Source organism: Xiphophorus hellerii, chromosome 2, assembly GCF_003331165.1.
Source record: "Xiphophorus hellerii strain 12219 chromosome 2, Xiphophorus_hellerii-4.1, whole genome shotgun sequence".
NCBI lineage: Eukaryota > Metazoa > Chordata > Actinopteri > Cyprinodontiformes > Poeciliidae > Xiphophorus > Xiphophorus hellerii.
This window is the reverse complement of record NC_045673.1, coordinates 15,473,423-15,487,492: the sequence shown is the minus strand read 5'-3', so window position 1 is coordinate 15,487,492 and position 14,070 is coordinate 15,473,423.

Below are 14,070 nucleotides of genomic sequence, written 5' to 3'. Positions count from 1 at the left end.
CAGATCAGGACTTTGAATAGGCCACTCCAAAGTCATTTTGTCGTTTCAGCCATTAAGAGGTGGACATTTTTTGGATAATTGTGGATCAGGTTTTTTTTCCAGTTTGAAGTCCTGACAGATGGCCGGATATTCTCATTCAATTTTTTTTTGGTAGACAACAGAATTTATGGTTCTATTTATTCACTCCATGTTTTGGGGTTAGGTGTTGAATTCTAGCACTTCTAACCCTTAAATCATAGCATGTGTCTAAAGTTTTTTTTGTTGCTTTAGGAATCTGGTAAATTAATTAAGGACTACCCTGTTGTGTGTGGTTTATTTTATTTCCAGTTAGTTTATTGTTTATGGTACAAGATAAATCCAAGTCAATGGCTGTTTAATAAAGTTTGGTTGTACTGCAGCATTGGCAGGAGGCCTGTAGCTGATTGTAGCTATTGATCCGAGAGTTTGTTCAGTTATTGGCTGACTCCAAGTTTCAACTTGCCCTTGTTTGTTTACTTCCCTAGTGGTAAACATCAGATGCAGTTTTAATCATGTGCAGTTGTTGTTTTGATTTGTATTCATTATAATTTTCACAAAGGAAACATTTTAAAACCACATTAAATTTGTCAAGAAAAATGGCTTGAGTAGAGCCATGTAAAATTGTTTCTATTTTCTTAGTCTGTTTTCTTTACCTAACAAATCCTGTTTTGTTTTTCACAGTTTATTTTTCTGAAACAAAAGGGGTTGGAATGTCAAATATGGAATCCAGAAATTAAAATTTTGGGTAGTGAAAGTTTATCTGAAAAACAAATAAAATGAACAAACTGGCTTCATGGGTACCCACTTCAGAGCATTTCGTGGTTAGTACATTTATTAACATATAATATATACAAATTCATAAAAAAAGAGTTCCATGGGAGAAAATTTAAGGTGGTGGGTGTGTTATTTTTATCTCAAAATGAGTTCTCTTTTTCAATTGTTTTAATTTAATACCTAAACTTTCCATTTATAGGTTTTCCTTTAATCTCTCCGAGTCTTTGGCTTTAAACTTTTGCTTTTATAATAAAACAGAACAGACATAAACAAAACTATAACAAAATTCCTACAACTAAAATATTCATATTTGTAATGTTTCCCCCCATGCTGCAGGCAACATTTGTTCTCTTGCAGAACAAAGTAAACATGGCATCTTCACTGAAATAAAGACCTGAATAAATACCGTTGGAGAATCTGAATAAAAACATGACTTGTTTTCTGGAGGCAGAAAGCCCAACGAACTCTGGATTAGAGAAAAGTCATCCGTGGTGTTGTGGATCCAAGTTAGGCCTTCAGGAAGACATCTTGTGTTGTTTGTGTGAAAGATTCTTAAATTTGACTAACCCAGGGATGACAATCAGAATCTGCTTTATCAGCCAATATTTTTATTTATTTATCTATATACTCAGTTCTTAAAACATGTTTTTGTCAGAAGACTACATAATGGTAAATAGAAACACTTAATGAAATACAAACCTAATATGCAATTCCCTTTAAAAATATATCATAAGGTTTATTCTCTATCTGTGATGTTTGTCGTTATTTCCTCAGTATTTTAGACACACATGTAATCAGTATTTCACACCTACATAATGTACTGTCGCAGAGACATATTGCATTTTTCACAGTCTTTAGAGGCCAATTGGGGAACAAAAAAAGCACAAAATGCATTTAGAAGCAGACACATAATAAGATGATCAAGCTGAGTTTAACATAAAGAAATTGGCTGCAACAGCAATTTCTCTGACAGAAAAGTCATTAATGGTTGTCAAGCCACAGGTACAACAACTGCATATTTCCTCAGTAAATTCCTGTATTATATTAATGTGTTCAGGTAATTATCAGAGGTTCTTCCCCCAGTAGACTTTAAAGGTGCCCAAGATGACAGATGGATTGCCTGCTCTGCATATCTGGGGTTGGACATATTGATCTCTGGGATTAATGCTAGTCCTTGGAGAGGGTGGCAGTCAAAGAGTCCTTCTGTAATTACACGTTTACATGAGACGTGATCGCTAAAGATGCTGACACAAAACCTTCACAGCCGCACAGTTACAAAGCTAGAAGACAGAAGACATCCTCTGTTCTACTCAGTGTGTGTGTGGGATATGTTCCATGTTTGGACTACAGAAATCTTACTATGAAAATTTAAAACACCTTTGTCTAGTAATAATACAAACAAACTGAAGTGCAATAGGGTTTAGAGTGTTATTTGCAGAACATGTGTACAGTATATTAAAACATAAAAATGTATAGACTTAATAAAAATTTGTTGTCTTTTCTTCTGCTTTTCTAAGCTCTTAGTTTCAATATGCCATAGCATGGTGCATACTTTTTTATTATATGCAGTAATGCTCTTTGCTAGGAGTATTAAGAGTGTATCATTTTTGTTTGTATTTTTGGCTGGTATGGTCACAAACTTGTGGGCTTATTTCATCATTGGGATATGGCTGCTCCACAGTTTCCATCTCACAGTAGTTCTAATGTAAACAAGCCATACCTTTATCATGTTCACTAATCACATGTTGTAGAATCCTGGTTGGGTTAATCATTTCTAAGAAAAGGAAAATGTATATTTTCAACCTATGAATACACAGCAGTGGCAGTCAACAGCGTAGGTGAAGCAAAAGTATTTTGCCTCACTCTGGTGAGTCATTAACAGACTTCTAAAGGGAGCTGCAATGTTCACTCTAAAGTCTCAGATGGAAGTGATGTTACAAACTACAACAAATCACTGCTGTCAGATCTGCTGGTGGAAGTCTGGGTGTCAAGCCTCAGACTAGAGTAAAGGAAAAAAATACCGCAAAGCTAAAAGCTCCAGGCTGATAGGCAGGTGCTTGTTCTGAGAAAACAAGCCGTCTTTTTTTAGCCTCACATAGTGTACCTGGATGGGACCATTTCAGCTGTGCCTTCATACACAGTGTGAATTATGTGATGAAAGAAGAAAGCTTGATCCACCCCTAAACGAGGTTGAAAACAAACCAAATCTAAAATCCATAGGACAATGTCCATCTCCAGCTGTGTGGAGACTGACCCTGGATAGGTGAACAGTCCATCACAGAGCCAATAAAGGTATAGGTAGTGTAGGTGTTTCTTCCCATTTGGGAACAAACAAAAAAAAAATCAGTCTTCCATAAAGTTACAGCATAATTTGATTAAAAAAAATAAATCCACATGAAACACTGCTGGAGAACTTAACAGAGCAACTCTATACTGGTCAAAAAAATTGAAAACATTATTTCCAGTTTGGTTTTGTACCATCTATGATATTCTGTGCAAAAATATTGACAATCGCCCACAATCACAATCACATTAAACCATGTCAATTTCACCAACACATTTCTGCTCTTTTTTTACTCTATTTTTTGTGCACACACAAAAAAACTAATAAATTGTTATCATAATTCAGCCTGGTAGTCCAATACGTACGAAAAAAAAAAAGTAAACAAACTGTTACATTTTTTATTTCCAAATATTCTTAGTGTTTGAATGGCTGAATGCAGAGCTGAAGATATTATATTGGCCATGCTCCTTGGAAAAAAGATGAAGCCTGCACCAGTGGTCCCAGTTACCTGGTATTTTTAGACAGAGCCATCAGGGAGGCCCAGCCAGAACAGATGGTTGTATGTGAGAAATTAGAATGAAGTTTTAACTGATCTACTATTCCTTTTTGCTTAATGCCACTGTGCAAGCTATTTCCATTTGCAAATTCTCAAGTCAATTGTCCATGTGGAACTTAATCTGTACAATAATTGTTTGAAAAGACTTATTAATTGTTAAGATAAGTAGAATGGAGCCACTAAAAGCAAATGTCATTTACTCAAGCAAGTGATTTTTATACTGGCATACAGAGATAAAATTTCCCTGATTAAAAAATAAAGCCAGTTAAACATGAATTGATTCCAACATTATTTTATCAATCTGTAGAATAAACCTTTAGCCAAAACCCTTTTTATTCGTCAATTTATTTTCAAGTTTGCTTATCAAGTTGAAAATAAACTGAATTGCATAATCATGTGAGACAGAATTATTTTTCAAGATATTTATCCTGCACTCACATTTGGAAACTTGTTGAAATGACTTTCAGTTCTGTTTATTCTAGGACTGATTTCACTGTCTTCATTTATTTGCATTTAACACATATCAACGGTTTGAAAATGAGGACAAATTATATTTTAGATTGTAGGGTAAGGAAGCATTAACATAAAAGTACTAAGGCTGTTAAGGTAATCATATCTCTTTTCCTCTCCTCTTTAGTCATTTTTTTCCTGCTTTTACCGAGGTCATTTGAGGCTAAAAATGAAATTAAAGTCTCTGGATTGAATTTCTCAAAGAAACTGAATTTTAGTAAAAAAGTTAATAGTCTTATCAAAAGAGCTTTAAAAGGGAAGTATTACATAAAAATAACCTTTTGGAGCTTTATATCATGTTTTAATGTTATTCTCTCACCAAAAACATACCTAAAGTGTTACTTTGATTCTTTCGTGCATGTTTGAGAAATCCTTAAATCTCCCATTTTAGCAATTCGAGGTCACCCAAACTCTTGTTCATACAAATTGTCACCCATTTTCACAAAACTCCTCCTTGGAGCTGCATTCTCCAGCTGAGTTCCCGCCTTTCCTTCATGCCTCCCCAACTCGGCTCCAACAGACTAGCAGCAATTAGTAAACACCTGCTAGAACTGTGAGCCTACTGAACCCGTCATACCAACTACTTTAAGTCCAACACTTTTAAAAAAGAAAGGTTGGTAAAGCCATAATGAAGGAGCATTGCTGTGAGGACATGCTGAAGGCAGTGTTGGAAAAAGTAGTAGCTTATCAAAGAGACAGAGGCCAATTTCAAGGGATCAAATTGCATAGTCAAATTTCTTGCATCTTATGTTTGATATATACAGCATTTTAATAACAACTGAAAGCTAAATAGTTACTTGATTGTGTTACAAAAGGGCATTATGTGCCTGGAAAATACATATTACCTCGCCTTTAAGATTACAGTATTTTCCGGACTATAAGTCCCATTAGTCAAAAAATGTGTCATGAAGAGGAAAAACACGCAAGTTGCCCTGGAATATACAGTAAGTGGCTTTAATTTAAAATTGTCAAATATGAGGGGAACCTCGTCCATGTTAATGAAAGGTTTTGGTGACACATTATGTTCACTTACTTGCTTTTTAATAAACTCACGAAAACTGTTGGCTTTGGCTTGGAAGTCTGCTGGCAGTTTGACACACCGATGTCCATGCTCTAAATCAGGGTGGTCAGAAACGACTCTGCTCCACTGGTGTTGTGACGATCTGAGGTTCCTTGTCAGATTTCCCAACTGGAGCAGAGACCCATGCAGTAATCCAGGGTGTTCGAGAGGTCATCGCGGTCACTGAAGTGGTTATACAGGAAGACAATCAGATAAAGAAAGGACAAATAGGAAAGTTGTGCAGTTAAGTCAAATCGAATACAAAGTCACATATGTGCAGTACAGATTATTTGCACAGTGAGGCCCAGTTATGTATGTTGCGTGAACAGTCATTAAGATTATATGAAAATAACAAAAAATGTACAGAATGCAAACAAGCAGTGAAGCAGCAGGGGGAAAAAACAGGTAGCATCACAGAAAGAGCCAGTGATGGACAATAAAACCAAGAAGCTATAAATACACTGATGAATGCATGGAGGGCGACAGACAACCAGAAGGGCTGGTCAGAGGCAAATACAGAACAGCCGAGGGAGAGGGCAGGCAGGGGAGAATTAGGAAATGGAGAACAGCTGGGAATGGGAGCAAGCTGAGGGAAGGTGAAAGATAAACAGAGTAAGAAGAGAGGAGACTAGAAGATTAAACAAAGGGAAAAACCTAACCAAACAGAAATGAAACTTAACACACAAACACCCTAGGATTGTAACAGGTCCATGCAACGTAATGCTTGCTTGTTGGTAGTCATAAACTATAACAGAAATTTGATGTATAATTTACTGCACATAGTTGGTTGTCTTGTTTTTATCAATCATGACTTGCGTACCCGATATTACGTAGCTTCTCTCAAAATTCTTAAAACACATCTATAAGCTTTTGGATTAGAACACATGCAATAACTGTTGCAATTAGATTTGTAGAGATGTGTACTAAAAGAACAATGAGAAAATATAAAGTTCTAAAATCTGTTTGTATTAAAAAAATTATGCTAAAACCAAACAGCAAAATAATTTCCTTTCATGTACATACTGATTTTAATATACAGCATTTTGGGACTCAGTGTTTCACACAGTTCCATGGAATCCATCTGGAGCGCTTGGTCATTATGTTGTTAAGTTTCTGCTTGGGTGAGCAGAGCATCCTCACAGCTGGGCTTTAGGTAGGCTACAGCACACCAAATGATGGCAAACTAGCTTCAAGTGAAGTGAAGTGACTCACATTGCATTCAGCGGATGGGCCCTTTCCTGTCAAGCTTGATTTACCATCATCTGTCATCCTGGAGAAACGAATAATGCTACTTATTCTACCAAATATGCATGAGGTAGAATAGGTGAGCACATGTGGTAAACAAAGAGGCTTTTTCAGACACACATATTTAAGAGATAGATGTACTATAAAAGTCCCCACATGCAGAACGATCAAAATGGAACGATTGTGGTTGCACTGCAGACTGATGTAATCACTAAATGAGTGAGCTAAACTAAATTGATTTTGTCTCAACATTTTGTCTTGATTGTGTTTTGTTTATGTTTGTCTCTGGACCTGCACCATTAACTTATTGTCGCCGTTATTATCTGCGATACCACTGGTGTGCGTGAGGCATATGCTTCCATCAAACTCTCATTAACCTTGCCTCTGATTATGTCCTGCATTGGGAGATTACTCTCTGAGATTTGCCTCACAACAGAGTGGCCATTTGCAGCTCAATGATGATTAACTGTCCAAACAAACTGCTTCCCCCCGGTCTCTGTTCACACAACTGTGGACATGCAACATGGTCTTCAGATGCTGAGGACAACAAACGGATACTGCGATATTTGCTTAGTGAAAGTAAGAATATGCTATTGATTTAAGATTTCTGTATCATTCTCGTTCTTTTATAGGTATGAAGGTTGAACATAATCATACCTTAATGTTTAAATTTAACAAAATTATTTTATGTGTCAAGTTCTGTCCAATTTGATCAGATGGCCCTCAGAAATACTAGACAAATGTATTTCTCACAATACACAGCTTCCAGAGAAATGAAGTGAACAAATATTTAGAGGAACTTAAAAGCCAGTGAACAGGTTTTAAAATATGTTTAAAAGATATGCAATGTTGGAAATTCCAGAATAGACAGAAACTGTTACATAAGCTGTTCAACAGCAGCAACCACAATGACCTTTCCCCCTATGTTTTACCATCAATGGTAAAACGGAGCATTATTCCAAAAACCTTATTGATCAAGTGGGAATATGTAAAATATCCTGAGGTAGTTTCAATGAAATCAATTCTGCATTGCACATACAGCCTTTGGAAAGAAGCTAGTATGGCTGTAATGGGGTCTCAATTGCAGGTCAGTCAATCTGTCACCCTAATTCCACACAAAAAATAGTCAGTCCAAGTACACCAAAACGAAGGTATTAAGACACAGATAAATTGTATTGTTTAAAAGTTTCTTCACCTTTACCTCCCCACTTCTTAACAGGAAAGACTAGCTTTTCAAATAGTATCTACAATTTTGTTTAACAAAGGGCATCATATAGTTGCTTAAAACGTCAAATGCTTTGAGATTTTGCCTTTCATAATGTAAGACCTGTGTTTTCTTCCTGAAAATGGCTTTCAAAGGAGTTCTGGTAAGGTAAACCTTGTAGTTGTCCACTAAGCAATGAGATAAGATGTCATGCTTTTCAAACATGTAGTCAGCATACATAAATATAGTAAATAATCCTAAATGTACAGAGGTATAGTAGAGTTGTTACATCATAACAATTAAGTGATGTATTTGACAGATCATGCAATTCATAGTTTCTAAATGTAAGACTGCTATGCATTTCTCAGTTAAACAAATGCAGTGTGTATTAAATCATCAAACACTGCTGTAACACAAGATAGATTTGATTTTTAAAACTTTAACCAAGCTGCTTTGTTGTATATACAAAGGTCTGACAAGAACTAATGTGAATAAGATCAAACTAGACCCAATAGAAATGTTTTTAATCAAACATGTATCCTGGCCAACAGTGCAGGAAGACTTTTTTTTCTTTTTATAAGTCGAATGCTGTGCTAGAGGAAGATAATTCCTGCCCTTTAAGAAACTGGCTATGTGAGAAGAAGTGGGATTACATGTATTTGTGGTACCTAAATAAGAAATGACACCTAGATTGAAAAGGTGACCTGAACCCCAAATGACATGTTGAACTTTGACAACATTTGTGTCGATGGAATTTACATCTCACCCAGACTTCATGCTTATTTCACACTCCAAGACATTCTCTCACATTGAAAAATCCCCCCCTCTTGTGATTCATAGATGGTGTATAAGAGTACCATTAGCACTAGAGATAAAAGCAGAGAGATGCAATATGATGGAAGACCATCTATTTCAATCAAAAGGTAAGGTATGGATGGTCAGCAAATACAGTGCTAGTAATGAGCCAACCCCTACCTCCTCAGATAGCAGATCTGCAATCTATCTATGCAAATTCTGTGCTGAGTAAATGAAGCCACATCATTTAAAATTTAAATTGACAGACAAATAAACTAAGGGTCTTACAAATGTGTGGACTTTCTACTTGCCTTCATTCAGAAATCTAATAAAGTTTGCTGATTCACCAGAATATAATTAATATTTGTTTTAATTTCCTCCAAGCTTTGAGTTAATCCAGACCAATCAATATTTAATGCTTTCAGTGCACATTTATAATTGTGCTCTGAAAGAGAGTAGTTTGAAAGCAGCACAAGGACCCACGTTATTTTTGAGTCCAAAAAAAACAAAAAACATGTCCACAGTCTGTTTTGAGAAACATTTATGCCACAATTGTCATTTGAGTATGCATTCTTCAATTTAAAAAATCACATACAAAACAAATTGTTGAAGCATTTTCTTAATTGCTGCATCAGTAAGTTAGCAGAAAGGTTACAAATGTTACAATATAATTGTTACATTTATATTGTAACAATTAATGCCTAATGTTGATTTATATGTCAGTCAGAAGCAGTGAACCAAAGATCTCCCCAGGAGTTTGTTTTTGCTTATGTTAAGAAAAAAACATACAATACAAGCCACAAATTATAAGGGGGTTCTCTTGAGGCAGAACAGTAATCCAATGCTTTTAAAAGCATCAATAAATGTGTTTTATACCCACTGAAATGTTTTCTTTTCTCTGGCAACAGTTCAGCTTACGTTTTAGTGAAATGGATTTAATAGAATAACTTCAAAAGATAGCAAACTTTGCATGCACCAATTAGTGGTACAGTAGTCTCTTTGCCAAATGGTTATGAAGTTGTTCTGAAATAAAACAAACTTTTTAACATAAGAAACATCAAGTCACATCTACCGTGAAAGAGCATCACTACTTTGAGTATTACAAATAAACTCAAAAAAGGCACAGTCAGACAGCTGGGAGGTTCTTTGTTGAAGATTAAAGGAATAAATACTGATTAGAGACAGAGAGGGTTTAGCAGGCAATTATACAAGGTCCAAGCATGCAGAGGTAATGGAAGCCAATTTTTATTTTCTCTGTCTACTGTTACTCAATGATTTACTGGTGAACTCATTTTAGCTCAAGAAAGTAAATTATTGAAATGCTGAAAAATGAGAACACTATGCACAGACAAATTGTTATTGCCATCCAGCCAAAAAATTAATTAGGTAAATCTCACACATACAAACACATCGTTAGATGCAATTCACATCTTCAACCACGACCCTCAAGTTGTGTTTCCAATATGGCAAATATCCAACACCAGGGAGGGCACAGAACAGCGGAATACCTATTTAGCAAAAACAACTGAATGGATCTGCACATAAGTTTGAACATACAGTACAGACCAAAAGTTTGGACACACCTTTCTAATTCAATGGGTTAAATTTATTTTCATGACTATTTATAAGGCAAGAAATCCCACTTATTAACCTGACAGGGCACACCTATGAAGTGAAAACCATTTCAGGTGACTACCTCTTGAAGCTCATCAAGAAAATGCAGAGTGTGTGCAAAGCAGTAATCACAGCAAAAGGTTGCTACTTTGAAGAAACTAGAATATAAGGGGTATTTTCAGTTGTTTTACACTTTTTTGTTTAGTGCATATTTCCACATGTGTTATTCATAGTTTTGATGCCTTCAGTGTGAATCTACAATGTCAATAGTCATGAAAATAAAGGAAACTCATTGAATTAAAAGGTGTGTCCAAACTTTTGGTCTGTACTGTATCTACGGGGTCATGGTCGAGGCCATCTCCACAATGTTGTATTGAGAAGCTCAACACAAGCTTATGAAAACGATTATAAATCTGACTTTTGACCTAAAAGAGATGAAATACCACACAATTGTCCTAATAAATGCAAATTTTCAGGATTTATTTCTTGAACAAACCTGATCATTTGATATTTTAGTTTATTCACAGTAAATATTTGAATATTTTGTGAATTTTGGAAGTTTGGTCAATAGTATAACAGAGCAGGACTGTTGCTAGCCATTTGAGTGCCCTGAGCCCAAACGCTTTATGGTGCCACCACCTGTCTAAACAGGAATGACCAGTAATTCAGTATTTTTTCTCTATGCACTTCTCCTTCTGTGGTGGAAAATTAAACCTCTCAAAAATGACAGATTTAATTAAACTAAAAACAGGAAACAAATGTACAACAAAATTAATGCTAAGGAAGTCTTGGTTCACTTTCATGACTGCTTGCTATTTTTTCTTAATTATAACTAGCTGGTTACAAAGACATGTTGTACACAGTGCTCAGTCTTGCTCTGGGTTGGGGGTTGGCTAGAGCTCAGTCGAGTTGACTGATCCAAAATCAGACTAATTCAACTGACTTTGGATCAGCCTGTTGCAGGGCCCCAATGAGACTCTTGCATCTTGATGTAGAAGACAGGAATAATACAAATGCTAAACTCTTAGATGGGGTACATCAAAGAGAATGATCAGTGCAAAAATCTCCAGAGTCCAAGCAAAATATTGGATGCACAGTCTTGCCCCCATAAAAAATTAAAGACTAACAGTGAGTATAGGTTGTTAATTTTTTTTTAGATTTTACATTTAACAAGTGGTGTCATTTAAAATAAACATCAAATCAAATATAATTCTTCATGATTAACCTTTTTTCAGACATTGCAGAATGTATTAAAAAAATACTAGAACAAAGACATGGGTTTGCAGTCTTTGTTCAGAAAGCTGCTTTTGAAATTTATTTCAAAAGCAATTAAACAAGATATAAAGGCTGATTCATTTCTACTTACTAATGTAGGAGAATGTAAGTACATATGGAGATTTCAGTCAGCTTATTAAATTGCTTATTAATGTGTTTACTAAAGAATCAGGTTTGATATAAACAAGTTTTCTGTGATATTCAATCCTGCTGCTATCTGCATGTTCTTTCTTCATTTTCCATCAATTTGGAACATTTCATTCAAGAAAATAGTTTTACTGTCTTCAACATTTTTCTTTGTTCTACGGATGTCAATATCTGGCTCTTTAATTATAAAACATAAACTATCTGTACAGTAAGTGTTCATAAATCTAAAACATAAAAGGGCCTGCTCTACATACATTTTATTTATCTAGAGCAGTAAAAGGGAACATTTTTTTTTTTTTGGATTGCAAAGGTTGCTGAGACCAGGGCTATGGAAACCATTAAGCTGTATCAAATCTGGATTTCTGCTGTCCACATCCTGTGCCATCATAGAGTGAAATAGTACCTCAAGTAGAACCAGGATCAGTGTACGGGGAATGGAAGGGCAGAATAGAAAGAAACATGGAATAGGACCAGGTGTAGTTTTTACTGAAACTGAGAAATGAAGGAGAAATTAATACAAAGTTATCAATCAGTTGAATTTCCTGCATCAAAGCAGTCAGATATCCAAATCACTATGCCTACAAGCTACAGTGTTTAATATTAAACATAAAAAAGATATTTTTTTTTAACATGTCGTTTTGGCATTAGCTCTTTGAGCCTTACATTGAGAACAATGCTACATCAGAATTTACAACAAGAAAATTACCTGACTTTATGCTTCAGCTCACATAACCATCTGCAGATTTGTGCAGGTTTTCTAAATATAACAAAATATACAAAAACTTAATAATTACTTGATAAAAAAAAAGTAAAAGAAATTTAAATTATTGAAAGAAGAAAAATCAGAAGAGGGTGAGAAAAAGAAGAAGCTCTTTTTTTTTTTTTTTAAAGGCAGCTGCTCGGGTACAGTGCATTAGAAAATGTGGTGAGGTGGGTTTGTTGACCCGCAGTCCCTCACCTTTCAAATTCCATCTCCCTCAATGAAATCAGGTGTCAAAGTTTGCAGAAGATGTAGTGAAAACAAGCCCAACTCAATAACGGCCAGGGCTGTCACAGCTATTGAGACCGACGTTAAAATAACCTAATAAACAAGAGAGTTGTCTTCGACACAGTGCTGCTGTCACAGTGGACAGCGAGGCACAGATCTCTTACAGCAGCATTTCTAAAAGACTTTGAATAGATACAAAAAAAAAGTCTATGTCATGTGTTCAACAAACTGAAAAGCAACAGGGGCATTTAAAAATAACTTTAACTATAGATAAATTGAATATATCTTCTATTATGTATTTTAGTTAGGAACTTTTAATCTGTCACTGTTCCATTAATAGAGTGTTGGTTTATAGTAAAGACTGTTCTCAAGTGAAAATATTTTCATATTGATGATTTATTACTTGTATAGAGTTTTTTTGTTTGGTTCTATTATGCTTAGTGGCTTTTATCCATGACTTTTGAGATATCTTTTTCTCAGAAGTTATGATGGACTTCTGATTGCATGTTGCTTTACAAATGTATTTCACTTTACTGACTTGTGTAAATGATCTTATCAAAACAGACAAAAATATTTTCATTAAAGACAATGAACTTTACCTTTTAACATTCCATTAATAGCAGAAATTGTGAGAAATAACACAAAAGTTTGTTTCATTCTATCATATTTTCAGGTCATACTTGTAAACAAATCAGGCCTGAGAGGTGCCATTAATTACTTGCTGAGATCAATAACTGAGCTGTTGTTTTAGTCACTAGTCTAATTTCAGCAGTGGGATATGGCTGAAGATAGTGAGAAAGAGGCAAAGGATGACACCAAAAGGCCAAAACGAGATGTGTCTTCCCCATTAATCAATGCCTTCCACACAATTTGCTGTCTGTGAATTGGGACTGACCCATCTCAAGGGTCACTTGCCAATTTTCGGCTGCAGTCAGCCCGCTTTGCGCTGAGCTGTGTGCTTATACCCACCGTTTCTTTTGAGTGATTTATCCTTCAAGATTATGCCTGATGCATTTCTTTATATGCAAGGCAGATGTTCTCACAAAAGGCTCTTCCACATTATATCTGGGAATATAAACAGTTTTTTTACAACAGCTAATTGTGACCATATATGTACTTAGTCACCATGTGAGGTTTTTATAGTTCTGTTCATCTATATAAAGCACTTCTCCTTATTTAACATTATGAAAATTTCAGCAAACTGTGCATAATTCCTACAAGGCAGGAGAGAGAAGAGGAGCTGCTGAAATCTGAGATATTTCCCCTTTCCCTGTGTATCTTTTGAAAAGATACACAAAAATACAATTACATTTCTATAAATATAAAATATTTTCAAGTTACCACAGTGATGTCCAACAATACTCATCTAAAATATAACTAGGTATCATCGGTGAATCAATAAAAACCATAGCCAAACATATGCTCGCCTCAGGTAGAACAGTGTTTCAGAGTGTTGTGAGAAATGGTTTTGCCAACTTACATATTTTCTTCTGCTGTTGATTTGCTGCTTTTTGGTCAAATATAGTTTAATATACAAGCTGTTGTGTTTTTTATTAATACAAAATAAACAATGGCAAAACGGGTGACAAATGATGAGTAA